This window comes from Strix uralensis, chromosome 27 (assembly GCF_047716275.1).
Source record: "Strix uralensis isolate ZFMK-TIS-50842 chromosome 27, bStrUra1, whole genome shotgun sequence".
In the NCBI taxonomy this organism is placed as follows: domain Eukaryota; kingdom Metazoa; phylum Chordata; class Aves; order Strigiformes; family Strigidae; genus Strix; species Strix uralensis.
This window is the reverse complement of record NC_133998.1, coordinates 651848-676539: the sequence shown is the minus strand read 5'-3', so window position 1 is coordinate 676539 and position 24692 is coordinate 651848.

Sequence of the window (24692 nt, the reverse complement as noted above, 5' to 3'; positions counted from 1 at the left end):
GGTGCTAACAGGGAATTCTCTGCCTGCCTTTCCCCAGTGCTCTGCAAGCTCTCCAGGACAACATAAAATCTGGGGCTCTGTGCTTTCTTTCGTTCTGAACAAGTGTTACTGTTTTCTGCACAAAAGCGATTCTGCCAAGAAATGTAAACAGGCACAGAGAAGGTGCTAGCAGGGAATTCTCTGCCTGCTTTTCCCCAGTGCTCTGCAAGCTCTCCGGGACAACATAAAATCTGGGGCTCTGTGCTTTCTTTCGTTCTGAACAAGTGTTACTGTTTTCTGCACAAAAGCGATTCTGCCAAGCAATGTGAACACTTCTGCTTCCCAGGCACAGAGAAGGTGCTAGCAGGGAATTCTCTGCCTGCCTTTCCCCAGTGCTCTGCAAGCTCTCCAGGACAACATAAAATCTGGGGCTCTGTGCTTTCTTTCGTTCTGAACAAGTGTTACTGTTTTCTGAACAAAAGCGATTATGCGAAGCAATGTGAACAGGCACAGAAAAGGTGCTATCAGGGAATTCTCTGCCTGCTTTTCCCCAGTGCTCTGCAATCTCTCCAGGACAACATAAAATCTGGGGCTCTGTGCTTTCTTTCATTCTGAACAAGTGTTAGTGTTTTCTGCACAAAAGCGATTCTGCGAAGCAATGTGAACAGGCACAGAGAAGGTGCTAGCAGGGAATTCTCTGCCTACTTTTCCCCAGTGTTCTGCAAGCTCTCCAGGACAACAGCAAATCTGGGGCTCTGTGCTTTCTTTCGTTCTGAACAAGTGTTACTGTTTTCTGCACAAAAGCTATTCTGCGAAGCAATGTGAACTCTTCTGCTTCGCAGGCACAGAGAAGGTGCTAGCAGGGAATTCTCTGCCTGCCTTTCCCCAGTGCTCTGCAAGCTCTCCAGGACAACATAAAATCTGGGGCTCTGTGCTTTCTTTCGTTCTGAACAAGTGTTACTGTTTTCTGCACAAAAGCGATTCTGCGAAGCAATGTGAACAGGCACAGAGAAGGTGCTAGCAGGGAATTCTCTGCCTGCTTTTCCCCAGTGCTCTGCAAGCTCTCCAGGACAACATAAAATCTGGGGCTCTGTGCTTTCTTTCGTTCTGAACAAGTGTTACTGTTTTCTGCACAAAAGCGATTCTGCCAAGCAATGTGAACAGTTCTGCTTCCCAGGCACAGAGAAGGTGCTAGCAGGGAATTCTCTGCCTGCCTTTCCCCAGTGCTCTGCAAGCTCTCCAGGACAACAGCAAATCTGGGGCTCTGTGCTTTCTTTCGTTCTGAACAAGTGTTACTGTTTTCTGCACAAAAGCGATTCTGCGAAGCAATGTGAACAGGCACAGAGAAGGTGCTAGCAGGGAATTCTCTGCCTGCTTTTCCGCAGTGCTCTGCAAGCTCTCCAGGACAACATAAAATCTGGGGCTCTGTGCTTTCTTTCGTTCTGAACAAGTGTTACTGTTTTCTGAACAAAAGCGATTCTGCGAAGCAATGTGAACAGGCACAGAGAAGGTGCTAGCAGGGAATTCTCTGCCTGCCTTTCCCCAGTGCTCTGCAAGCTCTCCAGGACAGCAGCAAATCTGGGGCTCTGTGCTTCCTTTCGTTCTGAAAAAGTGTTACTGTTTTCTGCACAAAAGCGATTCAGAGAAGCAATGTGAACAGGCACAGAGAAGGTGCTAGCAGGGAATTCTCTGCCTGCCTTTCCCCAGTGCTCTGCAAGCTCTCCAGGACTACATAGAATCTGGGGCTCTGTGCTTTCTTTCGTTCTGAACAAGTGTTACGGTTTTCTGCACAAAAGCGATTCTGCCAAGCAATGTGAACAGGCACAGAGAAGTTGCTAGCAGGGAATTCTCTGCCTGCTTTTCCGCAGTGCTCTGCAAGCTCTCCAGGACAACATAAAATCTGGGGCTCTGTGCTTTCTTTCGTTCTGAACAAGTGTTAGTGTTTTCTGCACAAAAGCGATTCTGCCAAGCAATGTGAACAGTTCTGCTTCCCAGGCACAGAGAAGGTGCTAGCAGGGAATTCTCTGCCTGCTTTTCCCCAGTGTTCTGCAAGCTCTCCAGGACAACAGCAAATCTGGGGCTCTGTGCTTTCTTTCGTTCTGAACAAGTGTTACTGTTTTCTGCACAAAAGCGATTCTGCGAAGCAATGTGAACACTTCTGCTTCCCAGGCACAGAGAAGGTGCTAGCAGGGAATTCTCTGCCTGCCTTTCCCCAGTGCTCTGCAAGCTCTCCAGGACAACAGCAAATCTGGGGCTCTGTGCTTTCTTTCGTTCTGAACAAGTGTTACTGTTTTCTGCACAAAAGCGATTCTGCGAAGCAATGTGAACAGGCACAGAGAAGGTGCTAGCAGGGAATTCTCTGCCTGCCTTTCCCCAGTGCTCTGCAAGCTCTCCAGGACAACATAAAATCTGGGGCTCTGTGCTTTCTTTCGTTCTGAACAAGTGTTACTGTTTTCTGCACAAAAGCGATTCTGCCAAGCAATGTGAACACTTCTGCCTCCCAGGCACAGAGAAGGTGCTAGCAGGGAATTCTCAGCCTGCCTTTCCCCAGTGCTCTGCAAGCTCTCCAGGACAACATAAAATCTGGGGCTCTGTGCTTTCTTTCATTCTGAACAAGTGTTACTGTTTTCTGAACAAAAGCGATTCTGCCAAGCAATGTGAACAGTTCTGCTTCCCAGGCACAGAGAAGGTGCTAGCAGGGAATTCTCTGCCTGCCTTTCCCCAGTGCTCTGCAAGCTCTCCAGGACAACATAAAATCTGGGGCTCTGTGCTTTCTTTCGTTCTGAACAAGTGTTACTGTTTCCTGAACAAAAGCGATTCTGCCAAGCAATGTGAACAGTTCTGCTTCCCAGGCACAGAGAAGGTGCTAGCAGGGAATTCTCTGCCTGCCTTTCCCCAGTGCTCTGCAAGCTCTCCAGGACAACATAAAATCTGGGGCTCTGTGCTTTCTTTCGTTCTGAACAAGTGTTACTGTTTTCTGCACAAAAGCGATTCTGCGAAGCAATGTGAACACTTCTGCTTCCCAGGCACAGAGAAGGTGCTAGCAGGGAATTCTCTGCCTGCCTTTCCCCAGTGCTCTGCAAGCTCTCCAGGACAACATAAAATCTGGGGCTCTGTGCTTTCTTTCGTTCTGAACAAGTGTTACTGTTTTCTGCACAAAAGCGATTATGCGAAGCAATGTGAACAGGCACAGAAAAGGTGCTAGCAGGGAATTCTCTGCCTGCTTTTCCCCAGTGCTCTGCAAGCTCTCCAGGACAACAGCAAATCTGGGGCTCTGTGCTTTCTTTCGTTCTGAACAAGTGTTACTGTTTTCTGCACAAAAGCGATTCTGCGAAGCAATGTCAACAGGCACAGAGAAGGTGCTAGCAGGGAATTCTCTGCCTGCTTTTCCCCAGTGCTCTGCAAGCTCTCCGGGACAACATAAAATCTGGGGCTCTGTGCTTTCTTTCGTTCTGAACAAGTGTTACTGTTTTCTGCACAAAAGCGATTCTGCCAAGCAATGTGAACACTTCTGCTTCCTAGGCACAGAGAAGGTGCTAGCAGGGAATTCTCTGCCTGCCTTTCCCCAGTGCTCTGCAAGCTCTCCAGGACAACATAAAATCTGGGGCTCTGTGCTTTCTTTCGTTCTGAACAAGTGTTACTGTTTTCTGCACAAAAGCGATTCTGCGAAGCAATGTGAACACTTCTGCTTCCCAGGCACAGAGAAGGTGCTAGCAGGGAATTCTCTGCCTGCCTTTCCCCAGTGCTCTGCAAGCTCTCCAGGACAACATAAAATCTGGGGCTCTGTGCTTTCTTTCGTTCTGAACAAGTGTTACTGTTTTCTGCACAAAAGCGATTCAGAGAAGCAATGTGAACAGGCACAGAAAAGGTGCTATCAGGGAATTCTCTGCCTGCTTTTCCCCAGTGCTCTGCAATCTCTCCAGGACAACATAAAATCTGGGGCTCTGTGCTTTCTTTCGTTCTGAACAAGTGTTAGTGTTTTCTGCACAAAAGCGATTCTGCGAAGCAATGTGAACAGGCACAGAGAAGGTGCTAGCAGGGAATTCTCTGCCTGCCTTTCCCCAGTGCTCTGCAAGCTCTCCAGGACAACATAAAATGTGGGGCTCTGTGCTTTCTTTCGTTCTGAACAAGTGTTACTGTTTTCTGCACAAAAGCGATTCTGCGAAGCAATGTGAACACTTCTGCTTCCCAGGCACAGAGAAGGTGCTAGCAGGGAATTCTCTGCCTGCCTTTCCCCAGTGCTCTGCAAGCTCTCCAGGACAACAGCAAATCTGGGGCTCTGTGCTTTCTTTCGTTCTGAACAAGTGTTACTGTTTTCTGCACAAAAGCTATTCTGCGAAGCAATGTGAACTCTTCTGCTTCGCAGGCACAGAGAAGGTGCTAGCAGGGAATTCTCTGCCTGCCTTTCCCCAGTGCTCTGCAAGCTCTCCAGGACAACATAAAATCTGGGGCTCTGTGCTTTCTTTCGTTCTGAACAAGTGTTACTGTTTTCTGCACAAAAGCGATTCTGCGATGGAATGTGAACACTTCTGCTTCCCAGGCACAGAGAAGGTGCTAGCAGGGAATTCTCTGCCTGCCTTTCCCCAGTGCTCTGCAAGCTCTCCAGGACAACATAAAATCTGGGGCTCTGTGCTTTCTTTCGTTCTGAACAAGTGTTACTGTTTTCTGCACAAAAGCGATTCTGCGAAGCAATGTGAACAGGCACAGAGAAGGTGCTAGCAGGGAATTCTCTGCCTGCTTTTCCCCAGTGCTCTGCAAGCTCTCCAGGACAACATAAAATCTGGGGCTCTGTGCTTTCTTTCGTTCTGAACAAGTGTTACTGTTTTCTGCACAAAAGCGATTCTGCGAAGCAATGTGAACACTTCTGCTTCCCAGGCACAGAGAAGGTGCTAGCAGGGAATTCTCTGCCTGCCTTTCCCCAGTGCTCTGCAAGCTCTCCAGGACAACAGCAAATCTGGGGCTCTGTGCTTTCTTTCGTTCTGAACAAGTGTTACTGTTTTCTGCACAAAAGCGATTCTGCGAAGCAATGTGAACAGGCACAGAGAAGGTGCTAGCAGGGAATTCTCTGCCTGCCTTTCCCCAGTGCTCTGCAAGCTCTCCAGGACAACATAAAATCTGGGGCTCTGTGCTTTCTTTCGTTCTGAACAAGTGTTACTGTTTTCTGCACAAAAGCGATTCTGCGAAGCAATGTGAACAGGCACAGAGAAGGTGCTAGCAGGGAATTCTCTGCCTGCTTTTCCCCAGTGCTCTGCAAGCTCTCCAGGACAACATAAAATCTGGGGCTCTGTGCTTTCTTTCGTTCTGAACAAGTGTTACTGTTTTCTGCACAAAAGCGATTCTGCGAAGCAATGTGAACAGGCACAGAGAAGGTGCTAGCAGGGAATTCTCTGCCTGCTTTTCCGCAGTGCTCTGCAAGCTCTCCAGGACAACATAAAATCTGGGGCTCTGTGCTTTCTTTCGTTCTGAACAAGTGTTACTGTTTTCTGCACAAAAGCGATTCTGCCAAGCAATGAGAACACATCTGCCTCCCAGGCACAGAGAAGGTGCTAGCAGGGAATTCTCAGCCTGCCTATCCCCAGTGCTCTGCAAGCTCTCCAGGATAACATAAAATCTGGGGCTCTGTGCTTTCTTTCGTTCTGAACAAGTGTTACTGTTTTCTGCACAAAAGCGATTCTGCGAAGCAATGTGAACACTTCTGCTTCCCAGGCACAGAGAAGGTGCTAGCAGGGAATTCTCTGCCTGCATTTCCCCAGTGCTCTGCAAGCTCTCCAGGACAACAGCAAATCTGGGGCTCTGTGCTTTCTTTCGTTCTGAACAAGTGTTACTGTTTTCTGCACAAAAGCGATTCTGCGAAGCAATGTGAACAGGCACAGAGAAGGTGCTAGCAGGGAATTCTCTGCCTGCCTTTCCCCAGTGCTCTGCAAGCTCTCCAGGACAACATAAAATCTGGGGCTCTGTGCTTTCTTTCGTTCTGAACAAGTGTTAGTGTTTTCTGCACAAAAGCGATTCTGCGAAGCAATGTGAACAGGCACAGAGAAGGTGCTAGCAGGGAATTCTCTGCCTGCTTTTCCCCAGTGCTCTGCAAGCTCTCCAGGACAACATAAAATCTGGGGCTCTGTGCTTTCTTTCGTTCTGAACAAGTGTTACTGTTTTCTGAACAAAAGCGATTCTGCCAAGCAATGTGAACAGTTCTGCTTCCCAGGCACAGAGAAGGTGCTAGCAGGGAATTCTCTGCCTGCCTTTCCCCAGTGCTCTGCAAGCTCTCCAGGACAACATAAAATCTGGGGCTCTGTGCTTTCTTTCGTTCTGAACAAGTGTTACTGTTTTCTGAACAAAAGCGATTCTGCCAAGCAATGTGAACAGTTCTGCTTCCCAGGCACAGAGAAGGTGCTAGCAGGGAATTCTCTGCCTGCCTTTCCCCAGTGCTCTGCAAGCTCTCCAGGACAACATAAAATCTGGGGCTCTGTGCTTTCTTTCGTTCTGAACAAGTGTTACTGTTTTCTGCACAAAAGCGATTCTGCGAAGCAATGTGAACACTTCTGCTTCCCAGGCACAGAGAAGGTGCTAGCAGGGAATTCTCTGCCTGCCTTTCCCCAGTGCTCTGCAAGCTCTCCAGGACAACATAAAATCTGGGGCTCTGTGCTTTCTTTCGTTCTGAACAAGTGTTACTGTTTTCTGCACAAAAGCGATTATGCGAAGCAATGTGAACAGGCACAGAAAAGGTGCTAGCAGGGAATTCTCTGCCTGCTTTTCCCCAGTGTTCTGCAAGCTCTCCAGGACAACAGCAAATCTGGGGCTCTGTGCTTTCTTTCGTTCTGAACAAGTGTTACTGTTTTCTGCACAAAAGCTATTCTGCGAAGCAATGTGAACTCTTCTGCTTCGCAGGCACAGAGAAGGTGCTAGCAGGGAATTCTCTGCCTGCCTTTCCCCAGTGCTCTGCAAGCTCTCCAGGACAACATAAAATCTGGGGCTCTGTGCTTTCTTTCGTTCTGAACAAGTGTTACGGTTTTCTGCACAAAAGCGATTCTGCCAAGCAATGTGAACAGGCACAGAGAAGTTGCTAGCAGGGAATTCTCTGCCTGCTTTTCCGCAGTGCTCTGCAAGCTCTCCAGGACAACATAAAATCTGGGGCTCTGTGCTTTCTTTCGTTCTGAACAAGTGTTACTGTTTTCTGCACAAAAGCGATTCTGCCAAGCAATGTGAACAGGTCTGCTTCCCAGGCACAGAGAAGGTGCTAGCAGGAAATTCTCTGCCTGCCTTTCCCCAGTGCTCTGCAAGCTCTCCAGGACAACATAAAATCTGGGGCTCTGTGCTTTCTTTCGTTCTGAACAAGTGTTAGTGTTTTCTGCACAAAAGCGATTCTGCCAAGCAATGTGAACACTTCTGCTTCCCAGGCACAGAGAAGGTGCTAGCAGGGAATTCTCTGCCTGCCTTTCCCCAGTGCTCTGCAAGCTCTCCAGGACAACATAAAATCTGGGGCTCTGTGCTTTCTTTCGTTCTGAACAAGTGTTAGTGTTTTCTGCACAAAAGCGATTCTGCCAAGCAATGTGAACACTTCTGCTTCCCAGGCACAGAGAAGGTGCTAGCAGGGAATTCTCTGCCTGCCTTTCCCCAGTGCTCTGCAAGCTCTCCAGGACAACATAAAATCTGGGGCTCTGTGCTTTCTTTCGTTCTGAACAAGTGTTACTGTTTTCTGCACAAAAGCGATTCTGAGAAGCAATGTGAACAGGCACAGAGAAGTTGCTAGCAGGGAATTCTCTGCCTGCCTTTCCCCAGTGCTCTGCAAGCTCTCCAGGACAACATAAAATCTGGGGCTCTGTGCTTTCTTTCGTTCTGAACAAGTGTTAGTGTTTTCTGCACAAAAGCGATTCTGCCAAGCAATGTGAACACTTCTGCTTCCCAGGCACAGAGAAGGTGCTAGCAGGGAATTCTCTGCCTGCCTTTCCCCAGTGCTCTGCAAGCTCTCCAGGACAACATAAAATCTGGGGCTCTGTGCTTTCTTTCGTTCTGAACAAGTGTTACTGTTTTCTGCACAAAAGCGATTCTGCGAAGCAATGTGAACAGGCACAGAGAAGGTGCTAGCAGGGAATTCTCTGCCTGCCTTTCCCCAGTGCTCTGCAAGCTCTCCAGGACAACATAAAATCTGGGGCTCTGTGCTTTCTTTCGTTCTGAACAAGTGTTACTGTTTTCTGCACAAAAGCGATTCTGCCAAGCAATGTGAACAGTTCTGCTTCCCAGGCACAGAGAAGGTGCTAGCAGGAAATTCTCTGCCTGCCTTTCCCCAGTGCTCTGCAAGCTCTCCAGGACAACATAAAATCTGGGGCTCTGTGCTTTCTTTCGTTCTGAACAAGTGTTAGTGTTTTCTGCACAAAAGCGATTCTGCCAAGCAATGTGAACAGTTCTGCTTCCCAGGCACAGAGAAGGTGCTAGCAGGGAATTCTCTGCCTGCCTTTCCCCAGTGCTCTGCAAGCTCTCCAGGACAACAGCAAATCTGGGGCTCTGTGCTTTCTTTCGTTCTGAACAAGTGTTACTGTTTTCTGCACAAAAGCGATTCTGCGAAGCAATGTGAACAGGCACAGAGAAGGTGCTAGCAGGGAATTCTCTGCCTGCTTTTCCGCAGTGCTCTGCAAGCTCTCCAGGACAACATAAAATCTGGGGCTCTGTGCTTTCTTTCGTTCTGAACAAGTGTTACTGTTTTCTGCACAAAAGCGATTCTGCGAAGCAATGTGAACACTTCTGCTTCCCAGGCACAGAGAAGGTGCTAGCAGGGAATTCTCTGCCTGCCTTTCCCCAGTGCTCTGCAAGCTCTCCAGGACAACAGCAAATCTGGGGCTCTGTGCTTTCTTTCGTTCTGAACAAGTGTTACTGTTTTCTGCACAAAAGCGATTCTGCCAAGCAATGTGAACAGGCACAGAGAAGGTGCTAGCAGGGAATTCTCTGCCTGCCTTTCCCCAGTGCTCTGCAAGCTCTCCAGGACAACATAAAATCTGGGGCTCTGTGCTTTCTTTCGTTCTGAACAAGTGTTACTGTTTTCTGCACAAAAGCGATTCTGCCAAGCAATGTGAACACTTCTGCTTCCCAGGCGCAGAGAAGGTGCTAGCAGGGAATTCTCTGCCTGCCTTTCCCCAGTGCTCTGCAAGCTCTCCAGGACAACATAAAATCTGGGGCTCTGTGCTTTCTTTCGTTCTGAACAAGTGTTACTGTTTTCTGCACAAAAGCGATTCTGCCAAGCAATGTGAACAGTTCTGCTTCCCAGGCACAGAGAAGGTGCTAGCAGGGAATTCTCTGCCTGCCTTTCCCCAGTGCTCTGCAAGCTCTCCAGGACAACATAAAATCTGGGGCTCTGTGCTTTCTTTCGTTCTGAACAAGTGTTAGTGTTTTCTGCACAAAAGCGATTCTGCCAAGCAATGTGAACAGTTCTGCTTCCCAGGCACAGAGAAGGTGCTAGCAGGGAATTCTCTGCCTGCCTTTCCCCAGTGCTCTGCAAGCTCTCCAGGACAACAGCAAATCTGGGGCTCTGTGCTTTCTTTCGTTCTGAACAAGTGTTACTGTTTTCTGCACAAAAGCGATTCTGCGAAGCAATGTGAACAGGCACAGAGAAGGTGCTAGCAGGGAATTCTCTGCCTGCTTTTCCGCAGTGCTCTGCAAGCTCTCCAGGACAACATAAAATCTGGGGCTCTGTGCTTTCTTTCGTTCTGAACAAGTGTTACTGTTTTCTGCACAAAAGCGATTCTGCGAAGCAATGTGAACACTTCTGCTTCCCAGGCACAGAGAAGGTGCTAGCAGGGAATTCTCTGCCTGCCTTTCCCCAGTGCTCTGCAAGCTCTCCAGGACAACAGCAAATCTGGGGCTCTGTGCTTTCTTTCGTTCTGAACAAGTGTTACTGTTTTCTGCACAAAAGCGATTCTGCGAAGCAATGTGAACAGGCACAGAGAAGGTGCTAGCAGGGAATTCTCTGCCTGCCTTTCCCCAGTGCTCTGCAAGCTCTCCAGGACAACATAAAATCTGGGGCTCTGTGCTTTCTTTCGTTCTGAACAAGTGTTACTGTTTTCTGCACAAAAGCGATTCTGCGAAGCAATGTGAACAGGCACAGAGAAGGTGCTAGCAGGGAATTCTCTGCCTGCTTTTCCCCAGTGCTCTGCAAGCTCTCCAGGACAACATAAAATCTGGGGCTCTGTGCTTTCTTTCGTTCTGAACAAGTGTTACTGTTTTCTGCACAAAAGCGATTCTGCCAAGCAATGAGAACACATCTGCCTCCCAGGCACAGAGAAGGTGCTAGCAGGGAATTCTCAGCCTGCCTTTCCCCAGTGCTCTGCAAGCTCTCCAGGACAACATAAAATCTGGGGCTCTGTGCTTTCTTTCGTTCTGAACAAGTGTTACTGTTTTCTGCACAAAAGCGATTCTGCCAAGCAATGAGAACACATCTGCCTCCCAGGCACAGAGAAGGTGCTAGCAGGGAATTCTCAGCCTGCCTTTCCCCAGTGCTCTGCAAGCTCTCCAGGACAACATAAAATCTGGGGCTCTGTGCTTTCTTTCGTTCTGAACAAGTGTTACTGTTTTCTGCACAAAAGCGATTCTGCCAAGCAATGTGAACACTTCTGCTTCCCAGGCACAGAGAAGGTGCTAGCAGGGAATTCTCTGCCTGCCTTTCCCCAGTGCTCTGCAAGCTCTCCAGGACAACATAAAATCTGGGGCTCTGTGCTTTCTTTCGTTCTGAACAAGTGTTAGTGTTTTCTGCACAAAAGCGATTCTGCCAAGCAATGTGAACACTTCTGCTTCCCAGGCACAGAGAAGGTGCTAGCAGGGAATTCTCTGCCTGCCTTTCCGCAGTGCTCTGCAAGCTCTCCAGGACAACATAAAATCTGGGGCTCTGTGCTTTCTTTCGTTCTGAACAAGTGTTACTGTTTTCTGCACAAAAGCGATTCTGCGAAGCAATGTGAACAGGCACAGAGAAGGTGCTAGCAGGGAATTCTCTGCCTGCCTTTCCCCAGTGCTCTGCAAGCTCTCCAGGACAACATAAAATCTGGGGCTCTGTGCTTTCTTTCGTTCTGAACAAGTGTTACTGTTTTCTGCACAAAAGCGATTCTGCCAAGCAATGTGAACAGGCACAGAGAAGGTGCTAGCAGGGAATTCTCTGCCTGCTTTTCCCCAGTGCTCTGCAAGCTCTCCAGGACAACATAAAATCTGGGGCTCTGTGCTTTCTTTCGTTCTGAACAAGTGTTACTGTTTTCTGCACAAAAGCGATTCTGCCAAGCAATGTGAACAGTTCTGCTTCCCAGGCACAGAGAAGGTGCTAGCAGGGAATTCTCTGCCTGCCTTTCCCCAGTGCTCTGCAAGCTCTCCAGGACAACAGCAAATCTGGGGCTCTGTGCTTTCTTTCGTTCTGAACAAGTGTTACTGTTTTCTGCACAAAAGCGATTCTGCGAAGCAATGTGAACAGGCACAGAGAAGGTGCTAGCAGGGAATTCTCTGCCTGCTTTTCCGCAGTGCTCTGCAAGCTCTCCAGGACAACATAAAATCTGGGGCTCTGTGCTTTCTTTCGTTCTGAACAAGTGTTACTGTTTTCTGCACAAAAGCGATTCTGCGAAGCAATGTGAACAGGCACAGAGAAGGTGCTAGCAGGGAATTCTCTGCCTGCCTTTCCCCAGTGCTCTGCAAGCTCTCCAGGACAACAGCAAATCTGGGGCTCTGTGCTTTCTTTCGTTCTGAACAAGTGTTACTGTTTTCTGCACAAAAGCGATTCTGCGAAGCAATGTGAACAGGCACAGAGAAGGTGCTAGCAGGGAATTCTCTGCCTGCCTTTCCCCAGTGCTCTGCAAGCTCTCCAGGACAACATAAAATCTGGGGCTCTGTGCTTTCTTTCGTTCTGAACAAGTGTTACTGTTTTCTGCACAAAAGCGATTCTGCGAAGCAATGTGAACAGGCACAGAGAAGGTGCTAGCAGGGAATTCTCTGCCTGCTTTTCCCCAGTGCTCTGCAAGCTCTCCAGGACAACATAAAATCTGGGGCTCTGTGCTTTCTTTCGTTCTGAACAAGTGTTACTGTTTTCTGCACAAAAGCGATTCTGCCAAGCAATGAGAACACATCTGCCTCCCAGGCACAGAGAAGGTGCTAGCAGGGAATTCTCAGCCTGCCTTTCCCCAGTGCTCTGCAAGCTCTCCAGGACAACATAAAATCTGGGGCTCTGTGCTTTCTTTCGTTCTGAACAAGTGTTACTGTTTTCTGCACAAAAGCGATTCTGCCAAGCAATGAGAACACATCTGCCTCCCAGGCACAGAGAAGGTGCTAGCAGGGAATTCTCAGCCTGCCTTTCCCCAGTGCTCTGCAAGCTCTCCAGGACAACATAAAATCTGGGGCTCTGTGCTTTCTTTCGTTCTGAACAAGTGTTACTGTTTTCTGCACAAAAGCGATTCTGCCAAGCAATGTGAACACTTCTGCTTCCCAGGCACAGAGAAGGTGCTAGCAGGGAATTCTCTGCCTGCCTTTCCCCAGTGCTCTGCAAGCTCTCCAGGACAACATAAAATCTGGGGCTCTGTGCTTTCTTTCGTTCTGAACAAGTGTTAGTGTTTTCTGCACAAAAGCGATTCTGCCAAGCAATGTGAACACTTCTGCTTCCCAGGCACAGAGAAGGTGCTAGCAGGGAATTCTCTGCCTGCCTTTCCGCAGTGCTCTGCAAGCTCTCCAGGACAACATAAAATCTGGGGCTCTGTGCTTTCTTTCGTTCTGAACAAGTGTTACTGTTTTCTGCACAAAAGCGATTCTGCGAAGCAATGTGAACAGGCACAGAGAAGGTGCTAGCAGGGAATTCTCTGCCTGCCTTTCCCCAGTGCTCTGCAAGCTCTCCAGGACAACATAAAATCTGGGGCTCTGTGCTTTCTTTCGTTCTGAACAAGTGTTACTGTTTTCTGCACAAAAGCGATTCTGCCAAGCAATGTGAACAGGCACAGAGAAGGTGCTAGCAGGGAATTCTCTGCCTGCTTTTCCCCAGTGCTCTGCAAGCTCTCCAGGACAACATAAAATCTGGGGCTCTGTGCTTTCTTTCGTTCTGAACAAGTGTTACTGTTTTCTGCACAAAAGCGATTCTGCGAAGCAATGTGAACAGGCACAGAGAAAGTGCTAGCAGGGAATTCTCTGCCTGCCTTTCCCCAGTGCTCTGCAAGCTCTCCAGGACAGCAGCAAATCTGGGGCTCTGTGCTTCCTTTCGTTCTGAACAAGTGTTACTGTTTTCTGCACAAAAGCGATTCAGAGAAGCAATGTGAACAGGCACAGAGAAGGTGCTAGCAGGGAATTCTCTGCCTGCCTTTCCTTAGTGCTCTGCAAGCTCTCCAGGACAACATAGAATCTGGGGCTCTGTGCTTTCTTTCGTTCTGAACAAGTGTTACGGTTTTCTGCACAAAAGCGATTCTGCCAAGCAATGTGAACAGGCACAGAGAAGTTGCTAGCAGGGAATTCTCTGCCTGCTTTTCCGCAGTGCTCTGCAAGCTCTCCAGGACAACATAAAATCTGGGGCTCTGTGCTTTCTTTCGTTCTGAACAAGTGTTACTGTTTTCTGAACAAAAGCGATTCTGCCAAGCAATGTGAACAGGTCTGCTTCCCAGGCACAGAGAAGGTGCTAGCAGGAAATTCTCTGCCTGCCTTTCCCCAGTGCTCTGCAAGCTCTCCAGGACAACATAAAATCTGGGGCTCTGTGCTTTCTTTCGTTCTGAACAAGTGTTAGTGTTTTCTGCACAAAAGCGATTCTGCCAAGCAATGTGAACACTTCTGCTTCCCAGGCACAGAGAAGGTGCTAGCAGGGAATTCTCTGCCTGCCTTTCCCCAGTGCTCTGCAAGCTCTCCAGGACAACATAAAATCTGGGGCTCTGTGCTTTCTTTCGTTCTGAACAAGTGTTACTGTTTTCTGCACAAAAGCGATTCTGCCAAGCAATGTGAACAGTTCTGCTTCCCAGGCACAGAGAAGGTGCTAGCAGGGAATTCTCTGCCTGCCTTTCCCCAGTGCTCTGCAAGCTCTCCAGGACAACAGCAAATCTGGGGCTCTGTGCTTTCTTTCGTTCTGAACAAGTGTTACTGTTTTCTGCACAAAAGCGATTCTGCGAAGCAATGTGAACAGGCACAGAGAAGGTGCTAGCAGGGAATTCTCTGCCTGCTTTTCCGCAGTGCTCTGCAAGCTCTCCAGGACAACATAAAATCTGGGGCTCTGTGCTTTCTTTCGTTCTGAACAAGTGTTACTGTTTTCTGCACAAAAGCGATTCTGCCAAGCAATGTGAACAGGCACAGAGAAGGTGCTAGCAGGGAATTCTCTGCCTGCCTTTCCCCAGTGCTCTGCAAGCTCTCCAGGACAACATAAAATCTGGGGCTCTGTGCTTTCTTTCGTTCTGAACAAGTGTTACTGTTTTCTGCACAAAAGCGATTCTGCCAAGCAATGTGAACAGTTCTGCTTCCCAGGCACAGAGAAGGTGCTAGCAGGGAATTCTCTGCCTGCCTTTCCCCAGTGCTCTGCAAGCTCTCCAGGACAACAAAAAATCTGGGGCTCTGTGCTTTCTTTCGTTCTGAACAAGTGTTAGTGTTTTCTGCACAAAAGCGATTCTGCCAAGCAATGTGAACAGTTCTGCTTCCCAGGCACAGAGAAGGTGCTAGCAGGGAATTCTCTGCCTGAATTTCCCCAGTGCTCTGCAAGCTCTCTAGAACAACAGCAAATCTGGGGCTCTGTGCTTTCTTTCGTTCTGAACAAGTGTTACTGTTTTCTGCACAAAAGCGATTCTGCGAAGCAATGTGAACAGGCACAGAGAAGGTGCTAGCAGGGAATTCTCTGCCTGCTTTTCCCCAGTGCTCTGCAAGCTCTCCAGGACAACATAAAATCTGGGGCTCTGTGCTTTCTTTCGTTCTGAACAAGTGTTACTGTTTTCTGCACAGAAGCGATTCTGCGAAGCAATGTGAACACTTCTGCCTCCCAGGCACAGAGAAGGTGCTAGCAGGGAATTCTCTGCCTGCCTTTCCCCAGTGCTCTGCAAGCTCTCCAGGACAACAGCAAATCTGGGGCTCTGTGCTTTCTTTCGTTCTGAACAAGTGTTACTGTTTTCTGCACAAAAGCGATTCTGCGAAGCAATGTGAACAGGCACAGAGAAGGTGCTAGCAGGGAATTCTCTGCCTGCCTTTCCCCAGTGCTCTGCAAGCTCTCCAGGACAACAGCAAATCTGGGGCTCTGTGCTTTCTTTCGTTCTGAACAAGTGTTACTGTTTTCTGCACAAAAGCGATTCTGCGAAGCAATGTGAACAGGCACAGAGAAGGTGCTAGCAGGGAATTCTCTGCCTGCTTTTCCGCAGTGCTCTGCAAGCTCTCCAGGACAACATAAAATCTGGGGCTCTGTGCTTTCTTTCGTTCTGAACAAGTGTTACTGTTTTCTGCACAAAAGCGATTCTGCCAAGCAATGTGAACAGGCACAGAGAAGGTGCTAGCAGGGAATTCTCTGCCTGCCTTTCCCCAGTGCTCTGCAAGCTCTCCAGGACAACATAAAATCTGGGGCTCTGTGCTTTCTTTCGTTCTGAACAAGTGTTACTGTTTTCTGCACAAAAGCGATTCTGCCAAGCAATGTGAACAGTTCTGCTTCCCAGGCACAGAGAAGGTGCTAGCAGGGAATTCTCTGCCTGCCTTTCCCCAGTGCTCTGCAAGCTCTCCAGGACAACATAAAATCTGGGGCTCTGTGCTTTCTTTCGTTCTGAACAAGTGTTAGTGTTTTCTGCACAAAAGCGATTCTGCCAAGCAATGTGAACACTTCTGCTTCCCAGGCACAGAGAAGGTGCTAGCAGGGAATTCTCTGCCTGCCTTTCCCCAGTGCTCTGCAAGCTCTCCAGGACAACAGCAAATCTGGGGCTCTGTGCTTTCTTTCGTTCTGAACAAGTGTTACTGTTTTCTGCACAAAAGCGATTCTGCCAAGCAATGTGAACAGGCACAGAGAAGGTGCTAGCAGGGAATTCTCTGCCTGCTTTTCCCCAGTGCTCTGCAAGCTCTCCAGGACAACATAAAATCTGGGGCTCTGTGCTTTCTTTCGTTCTGAACAAGTGTTACTGTTTTCTGCACAGAAGCGATTCTGCGAAGCAATGTGAACACTTCTGCCTCCCAGGCACAGAGAAGGTGCTAGCAGGGAATTCTCTGCCTGCCTTTCCCCAGTGCTCTGCAAGCTCTCCAGGACAACAGCAAATCTGGGGCTCTGTGCTTTCTTTCGTTCTGAACAAGTGTTACTGTTTTCTGCACAAAAGCGATTCTGCGAAGCAATGTGAACAGGCACAGAGAAGGTGCTAGCAGGGAATTCTCTGCCTGCCTTTCCCCAGTGCTCTGCAAGCTCTCCAGGACAACAGCAAATCTGGGGCTCTGTGCTTTCTTTCGTTCTGAACAAGTGTTACTGTTTTCTGCACAAAAGCGATTCTGCGAAGCAATGTGAACAGGCACAGAGAAGGTGCTAGCAGGGAATTCTCTGCCTGCTTTTCCGCAGTGCTCTGCAAGCTCTCCAGGACAACATAAAATCTGGGGCTCTGTGCTTTCTTTCGTTCTGAACAAGTGTTACTGTTTTCTGAACAAAAGCGATTCTGCCAAGCAATGTGAACAGTTCTGCTTCCCAGGCACAGAGAAGGTGCTAGCAGGGAATTCTCTGCCTGCCTTTCCCCAGTGCTCTGCAAGCTCTCCAGGACAACATAAAATCTGGGGCTCTGTGCTTTCTTTCGTTCTGAACAAGTGTTACTGTTTTCTGCACAAAAGCGATTCTGCGATGGAATGTGAACACTTCTGCTTCCCAGGCACAGAGAAGGTGCTAGCAGGGAATTCTCTGCCTGCCTTTCCCCAGTGCTCTGCAAGCTCTCCAGGACAACATAAAATCTGGGGCTCTGTGCTTTCTTTCGTTCTGAACAAGTGTTACTGTTTTCTGCACAAAAGCGATTCTGCGAAGCAATGTGAACACTTCTGCTTCCCAGGCACAGAGAAGGTGCTAGCAGGGAATTCTCTGCCTGCCTTTCCCCAGTGCTCTGCAAGCTCTCCAGGACAACATAAAATCTGGGGCTCTGTGCTTTCTTTCGTTCTGAACAAGTGTTACTGTTTTCTGCACAAAAGCTATTCTGCGAAGCAATGTGAACTCTTCTGCTTCGCAGGCACAGAGAAGGTGCTAGCAGGGAATTCTCTGCCTGCCTTTCCCCAGTGCTCTGCAAGCTCTCCAGGACAACATAAAATCTGGGGCTCTGTGCTTTCTTTCGTTCTGAACAAGTGTTACTGTTTTCTGCACAAAAGCGATTCTGCCAAGCAATGTGAACAGGCACAGAGAAGGTGCTAGCAGGGAATTCTCTGCCTGCCTTTCCCCAGTGCTCTGCAAGCTCTCCAGGACAACATAAAATCTGGGGCTCTGTGCTTTCTTTCGTTCTGAACAAGTGTTACTGTTTTCTGCACAAAAGCGATTCTGCGATGGAATGTGAACACTTCTGCTTCCCAGGCACAGAGAAGGTGCTAGCAGGGAATTCTCTGCCTGCCTTTCCCCAGTGCTCTGCAAGCTCTCCAGGACAACATAAAATCTGGGGCTCTGTGCTTTCTTTCGTTCTGAACAAGTGTTACTGTTTTCTGCACAAAAGCGATTCTGCGAAGCAATGTGAACAGGCACAGAAAAGGTGCTAGCAGGGAATTCTCTGCCTGCTTTTCCCCAGTGTTCTGCAAGCTCTCCAGGACAACAGCAAATCTGGGGCTCTGTGCTTTCTTTCGTTCTGAACAAGTGTTACTGTTTTCTGCACAAAAGCGATTCTGCGAAGGAATGTGAACACTTCTGCTTCGCAGGCACAGAGAAGGTGCTAACAGGGTATTCTCTGCCTGCCTTTCCCCAGTGCTCTGCAAGCTCTCCAGGACAACATAAAATCTGGGGCTCTGTGCTTTCTTTCGTTCTGAACAAGTGTTACTGTTTTCTGCACAAAAGCGATTCTGAGAAGCAATGTGAACAGGCACAGAGAAGGTGCTAGCAGGGAATTCTCTGCCTGCTTTTCCCCAGTGCTCTGCAAGCTCTCCAGGACAACATAAAATCTGGGGCTCTGTGCTTTCTTTCGTTCTGAACAAGTGTTACTGTTTTCTGCACAAAAGCTATTCTGCGAAGCAATGTGAACTCTTCTGCTTCGCAGGCACAGAGAAGGTGCTAGCAGGGAATTCTCTGCCTGCCTTTCCCCAGTGCTCTGCAAGCTCTCCAGGACAACATAAAATCTGGGGCTCTGTGCTTTCTTTCGTTCTGAACAAGTGTTACTGTTTTCTGCACAAAAGCGATTCTGCGAAGCAATGTGAACAGGCACAGAAAAGGTGCTAGCAGGGAATTCTCTGCCTGCTTTTCCCCAGTGTTCTGCAAGCTCTCCAGGACAACATAAAATCTGGGGCTCTGTGCTTTCTTTCGTTCTGAACAAGTGTTACTGTTTTCTGCACAAAAGCTATTCTGCGAAGCAATGTGAACTCTTCTGCTTCGCAGGCACAGAGAAGGTGCTAGCAGGGAATTCTCTGCCTGCCTTTCCCCAGTGCTCTGCAAGCTCTCCAGGACAACATAAAATCTGGGGCTCTGTGCTTTCTTTCGTTCTGAACAAGTGTTACTGTTTTCTGCACAAAAGCGATTCTGCGAAGCAATGTGAACAGGCACAGAGAAGGTGCTAGCAGGGAATTCTCTGCCTGCCTTTCCCCAGTGCTCTGCAAGCTCTCCAGGACAACATAAAATCTGGGGCTCTGTGCTTTCTTTCGTTCTGAACAAGTGTTACTGTTTTCTGCACAAAAGCGATTCTGCGATGGAATGTGAACACTTCTGCTTCCCAGGCACAGAGAAGGTGCTAGCAGGGAATTCTCTGCCTGCCTTTCCCCAGTGCTCTGCAAGCTCTCCAGGACAACATAAAATCTGGGGCTCTGTGCTTTCTTTCGTTCTGAACAAGTGTTACTGTTTTCTGCACAAAAGCGATTCTGAGAAGCAATGTGAACAGGCACAGAAAAGGTGCTAGCAGGGAATTCTCTGCCTGCTTTTCCCCAGTGTTCTGCAAGCTCTCCAGGACAACAGCAAATCTGGGGCTCTGTGCTTTCTTTCGTTCTGAACAAGTGTTACTGTTTTCTGCACAAAAGCTATTCTGCGAAGCAATGTGAACTCTTCTGCTTCGCAGGCACAGAGAAGGTGCTAGCAGGGAATTCTCTGCCTGCCTTTCCCCAGTGCTCTGCAAGCTCTCCAGGACAACATAAAATCTGGGGCTCTGTGCTTTCTTTCGTTCTGAACAAGTGTTACTGTTTTCTGCACAAAAGCGATTCTGCGAAGCAATGTGAACAGGCACAGAGAAGGTGCTAGCAGGGAATTCTCTGCCTGCCTTTCCCCAGTGCTCTGCAAGCTCTCCAGGACAACATAAAATCTGGGGCTCTGTGCTTTCTTTCGTTCTGAACAAGTGTTACTGTTTTCTGCACAAAAGCGATTCTGCGATGGAATGTGAACACTTCTGCTTCCCAGGCACAGAGAAGGTGCTAGCAGGGAATTCTCTGCCTGCCTTTCCCCAGTGCTCTGCAAGCTCTCCAGGACAACATAAAATCTGGGGCTCTGTGCTTTCTTTCGTTCTGAACAAGTGTTACTGTTTTCTGCACAAAAGCGATTCTGCCAAGCAATGTGAACAGGCACAGAGAAGGTGCTAGCAGGGAATTCTCTGCCTGCCTTTCCCCAGTGCTCTGCAAGCTCTCCAGGACAACATAAAATCTGGGGCTCTGTGCTTTCTTTCGTTCTGAACAAGTGTTACTGTTTTCTGCACAAAAGCGATTCTGCCAAGCAATGTGAACAGTTCTGGTTCCCAGGCACAGAGAAGTTGCTAGCAGGGAATTCTCTGCCTGCCTTTCCCCAGTACTCTGCAAGCTCTCCAGGACAACATAAAATCTGGGGCTCTGTTCTATCTTTCGTTCTGAACAAGTGTTACTGTTTTCTGCAGAAAAGCGATTCTGCGAAGCAATGTGAACACTTCTGCTTCCCAGGCACAGAGAAGGTGCTAGCAGGGAATTCTCTGCCTGCCTTTCCCCAGTGCTCTGCAAGCTCTCCAGGACAACATAAAATCTGGGGCTCTGTGCTTTCTTTCGTTCTGAACAAGTGTTAGTGTTTTCTGCACAAAAGCGATTCTGCGAAGCAATGTGAACAGGCACAGAGAAGGTGCTAGCAGGGAATTCTCTGCCTGCTTTTCCCCAGTGCTCTGCAAGCTCTCCAGGACAACATAAAATCTGGGGCTCTGTGCTTTCTTTCGTTCTGAACAAGTGTTACTGTTTTCTGCACAAAAGCGATTCTGCCAACCAATGTGAACCGTTCTGGTTCCCAGGCACAGAGAAGTTGCTAGCAGGGAATTCTCTGCCTGCCTTTCCCCAGTGCTCTGCAAGCTCTCCAGGACAACATAAAATCTGGGGCTCTGTTCTTTCTTTCGTTCTGAACAAGTGTTACTGTTTTCTGCAGAAAAGCGATTCTGCGAAGCAATGTGAACAGGCACAGAGAAGGTGCTAGCAGGGAATTCTCTGCCTGCCTTTCCCCAGTGCTCTGCAAGCTCTCCAGGACAACATAAAATCTGGGGCTCTGTGCTTTCTTTCGTTCTGAACAAGTGTTACTGTTTTCTGCACAAAAGCGATTCTGCCAACCAATGTGAACAGGTCTGGTTCCCAGGCACAGAGAAGTTGCTAGCAGGGAATTCTCTGCCTGCCTTTCCCCAGTGCTCTGCAAGCTCTCCAGCACAACATAAAATCTGGGGCTCTGTTCTTTCTTTCGTTCTGAACAAGTGTTACTGTTTTCTGCAGAAAAGCGATTCTGCGAAGCAATGTGAACACTTCTGCTTCCCAGGCACAGAGAAGGTGCTAGCAGGGAATTCTCTGCCTGCCTTTCCCCAGTGCTCTGCAAGCTCTCCAGGACAACATAAAATCTGGGGCTCTGTGCTTTCTTTCGTTCTGAACAAGTGTTACTGTTTTCTGCACAAAAGCGATTCTGCCAAGCAATGTCAACAGGCACAGAGAAGGTGCTAGCAGGGAATTCTCTGCCTGCCTTTCCCCAGTGCTCTGCAAGCTCTCCAGGACAACATAAAATCTGGGGCTCTGTGCTTTCTTTCGTTCTGAACAAGTGTTACTGTTTTCTGCACAAAAGCGATTCTGCGAAGCAATGTGAACACTTCTGCTTCCCAGGCACAGAGAAGGTGCTAGCAGGGAATTCTCTGCCTGCCTTTCCCCAGTGCTCTGCAAGCTCTCCAGGACAGCATAAAATCTGGGGCTCTGTGCTTTCTTTCGTTCTGAACAAGTGTTACTGTTTTCTGCACAAAAGCGATTCTGCAAAGCAATGTGAACACTTGTGCTTCCCAGGCACAGAGAAGGTGCTAGCAGGGAATTCTCTGCCTGCCTTTCCCCAGTGCTCTGCAAGCTCTCCAGGACAACATAAAATCTGGGGCTCTGTGATTTCTTTCGTTCTGAACAAGTGTTACTGTTTTCTGCACAAAAGCGATTCTGCGAAGCAATGTGAACAGGCACAGAGAAGGTGCTAGCAGGGAATTCTCTGCCTGCTTTTCCGCAGTGCTCTGCAAGCTCTCCAGGACAACATAAAATCTGGGGCTCTGTGCTTTCTTTCGTTCTGAACAAGTGTTACTGTTTTCTGCACAAAAGCGATTCTGCGAAGCAATGTGAACAGTTCTGCTTCCCAGGCACAGAGAAGGTGCTAGCAGGGAATTCTCTGCCTGCCTTTCCCCAGTGCTCTGCAAGCTCTCCAGGACAACATAAAATCTGGGGCTCTGTGCTTTCTTTCGTTCTGAACAAGTGTTACTGTTTTCTGCACAAAAGCGATTCTGAGAAGCAATGTGAACACTTCTGCTTCCCAGGCACAGAGAAGGTGCTAGCAGGGAATTCTCTGCCTGCCTTTCCCCAGTGCTCTGCAAGCTCTCCAGGACAGCAGCAAATCTGGGGCTCTGTGCTTTCTTTCGTTCTGAACAAGTGTTACTGTTTTCTGCACAAAAGCGATTCTGCAAAGCAATGTGAACACTTCTGCTTCCCAGGCACAGAGAAGGTGCTAGCAGGGAATTCTCTGCCTGCCTTGCCCCAGTGCTCTGCAAGCTCTCCAGGACAACATAAAATCTGGGGCTCTGTGATTTCTTTCGTTCTGAACAAGTGTTACTGTTTTCTGCACAAAAGCGATTCTGCGAAGCAATGTGAACAGGCACAGAGAAGGTGCTAGCAGGGAATTCTCTGCCTGCTTTTCCCCAGTGTTCTGCAAGCTCTCCAGGACAACAGCAAATCTGGGGCTCTGTGCTTTCTTTCGTTCTGAACAAGTGTTACTGTTTTCTGCACAAAAGCGATTCTGCGAAGCAATATGAACACTTCTGCTTCCCAGGCACAGAGAAGGTGCTAGCAGGGAATTCTCTGCCTGCCTTTCCCCAGTGCTCTGCAAGCTCTCCAGGACAACATAAAATCTGGGGCTCTGTGCTTTCTTTCGTTCTGAACAAGTGTTACTGTTTTCTGCACAATAGCGATTATGCGAAGCAATGTGAACAGGAACAGAAAAGGTGCTAGCAGGGAATTCTCTGCCTGCTTTTCCCCAGTGCTCTGCAAGCTCTCCAGGACAACATAAAATCTGGGGCTCTGTGCTTTCTTTCGTTCTGAACAAGTGTTACTGTTTTCTGCACAAAAGCGATTATGCGAAGCAATGTGAACAGGCACAGAAAAGGTGCTAGCAGGGAATTCTCTGCCTGCTTTTCCCCAGTGTTCTGCAAGCTCTCCAGGACAACAGCAAATCTGGGGCTCTGTGCTTTCTTTCGTTCTGAACAAGTGTTACTGTTTTCTGCACAAAAGCGATTCTGCGAAGCAATGTGAACACTTCTGCTTCGCAGGCACAGAGAAGGTGCTAACAGGGAATTCTCTACCTGCCTTTCCCCAGTGCTCTGCAAGCTCTCCAGGACAACATAAAATCTGGGGCTCTGTGCTTTCTTTCGTTCTGAACAAGTGTTACTGTTTTCTGCACAAAAGCGATTCTGCGAAGCAATGTGAACACTTCTGCCTCCCAGGCACAGAGAAGGTGCTAGCAGGGAATTCTCTGCCTGCCTTTCCCCAGTGCTCTGCAAGCTCTCCAGGACAACATAAAATCTGGGGCTCTGTGCTTTCTTTCGTTCTGAACAAGTGTTACTGTTTTCTGCACAAAAGCGATTCTGCCAAGCAATGTGAACAGTTCTGCTTCCCAGGCACAGAGAAGTTGCTAGCAGGGAATTCTCTGCCTGCCTTTCCCCAGTGCTCTGCAAGCTCTCCAGGACAACATAAAATCTGGGGCTCTGTTCTTTCTTTCGTTCTGAACAAGTGTTACTGTTTTCTGCAGAAAAGCGATTCTGCGAAGCAATGTGAACACTTCTGCTTCCCAGGCACAGAGAAGGTGCTAGCAGGGAATTCTCTGCCTGCCTTTCCCCAGTGCTCTGCAAGCTCTCCAGGACAACATAAAATCTGGGGCTCTGTGCTTTCTTTCGTTCTGAACAAGTGTTAGTGTTTTCTGCACAAAAGCGATTCTGCGAAGCAATGTGAACAGGCACAGAGAAGGTGCTAGCAGGGAATTCTCTGCCTGCCTTTCCCCAGTGCTCTGCAAGCTCTCCAGGACAACATAAAATCTGGGGCTCTGTGCTTTCTTTCGTTCTGAACAAGTGTTACTGTTTTCTGCACAAAAGCGATTCTGCCAAGCAATGTGAACAGTTCTGCTTCCCAGGCACAGAGAAGGTGCTAGAAGGGAATTCTCTGCCTGCCTTTCCCCAGTGCTCTGCAAGCTCTCCAGGACAACATAAAATCTGGGGCTCTGTGCTTTCTTTCGTTCTGAACAAGTGTTACTGTTTTCTGCACAAAAGCGATTCTGCCAAGCAATGTGAACACTTCTGCTTCCCAGGCACAGAGAAGGTGCTAGCAGGGAATTCTCTGCCTGCCTTTCCCCAGTGCTCTGCAAGCTCTCCAGGACAACATAAAATCTGGGGCTCTGTGCTTTCTTTCGTTCTGAACAAGTGTTACTGTTTTCTGCACAAAAGCGATTCTGCCAAGCAATGTGAACACTTCTGCTTCCCAGGCGCAGAGAAGGTGCTAGCAGGGAATTCTCTGCCTGCCTTTCCCCAGTGCTCTGCAAGCTCTCCAGGACAACATAAAATCTGGGGCTCTGTGCTTTCTTTCATTCTGAACAAGTGTTACTGTTTTCTGCACAGAAGCGATTCTGCGAAGCAATGTGAACAGGCACAGAGAAGGTGCTAGCAGGGAATTCTCTGCCTGCCTTTCCCCAGTGCTCTGCAAGCTCTCCGGGACAACATACAATCTGGGGCTCTGTGCTTTCTTTCGTTCTGAACAAGTGTTACTGTTTTCTGCACAAAAGCGATTCTGCGAAGCAATGTGAACAGGCACAGAGAAGGTGCTAGCAGGGAATTCTCTGCCTGCTTTTCCCCAGTGCTCTGCAAGCTCTCCAGGACAACATAAAATCTGGGGCTCTGTGCTTTCTTTCATTCTGAACAAGTGTTACTGTTTTCTGCACAAAAGTGATTCTGCGAAGCAATGTGAACACTTCTGCTTCCCAGGCACAGAGAAGGTGCTAGCAGGGAATTCTCTGCCTGCCTTTCCCCAGTGCTCTGCAAGCTCTCCAGGACAACAGCAAATCTGGGGCTCTGTGCTTTCTTTCGTTCTGAACAAGTGTTACTGTTTTCTGCACAAAAGCGATTCTGCGAAGCAATGTG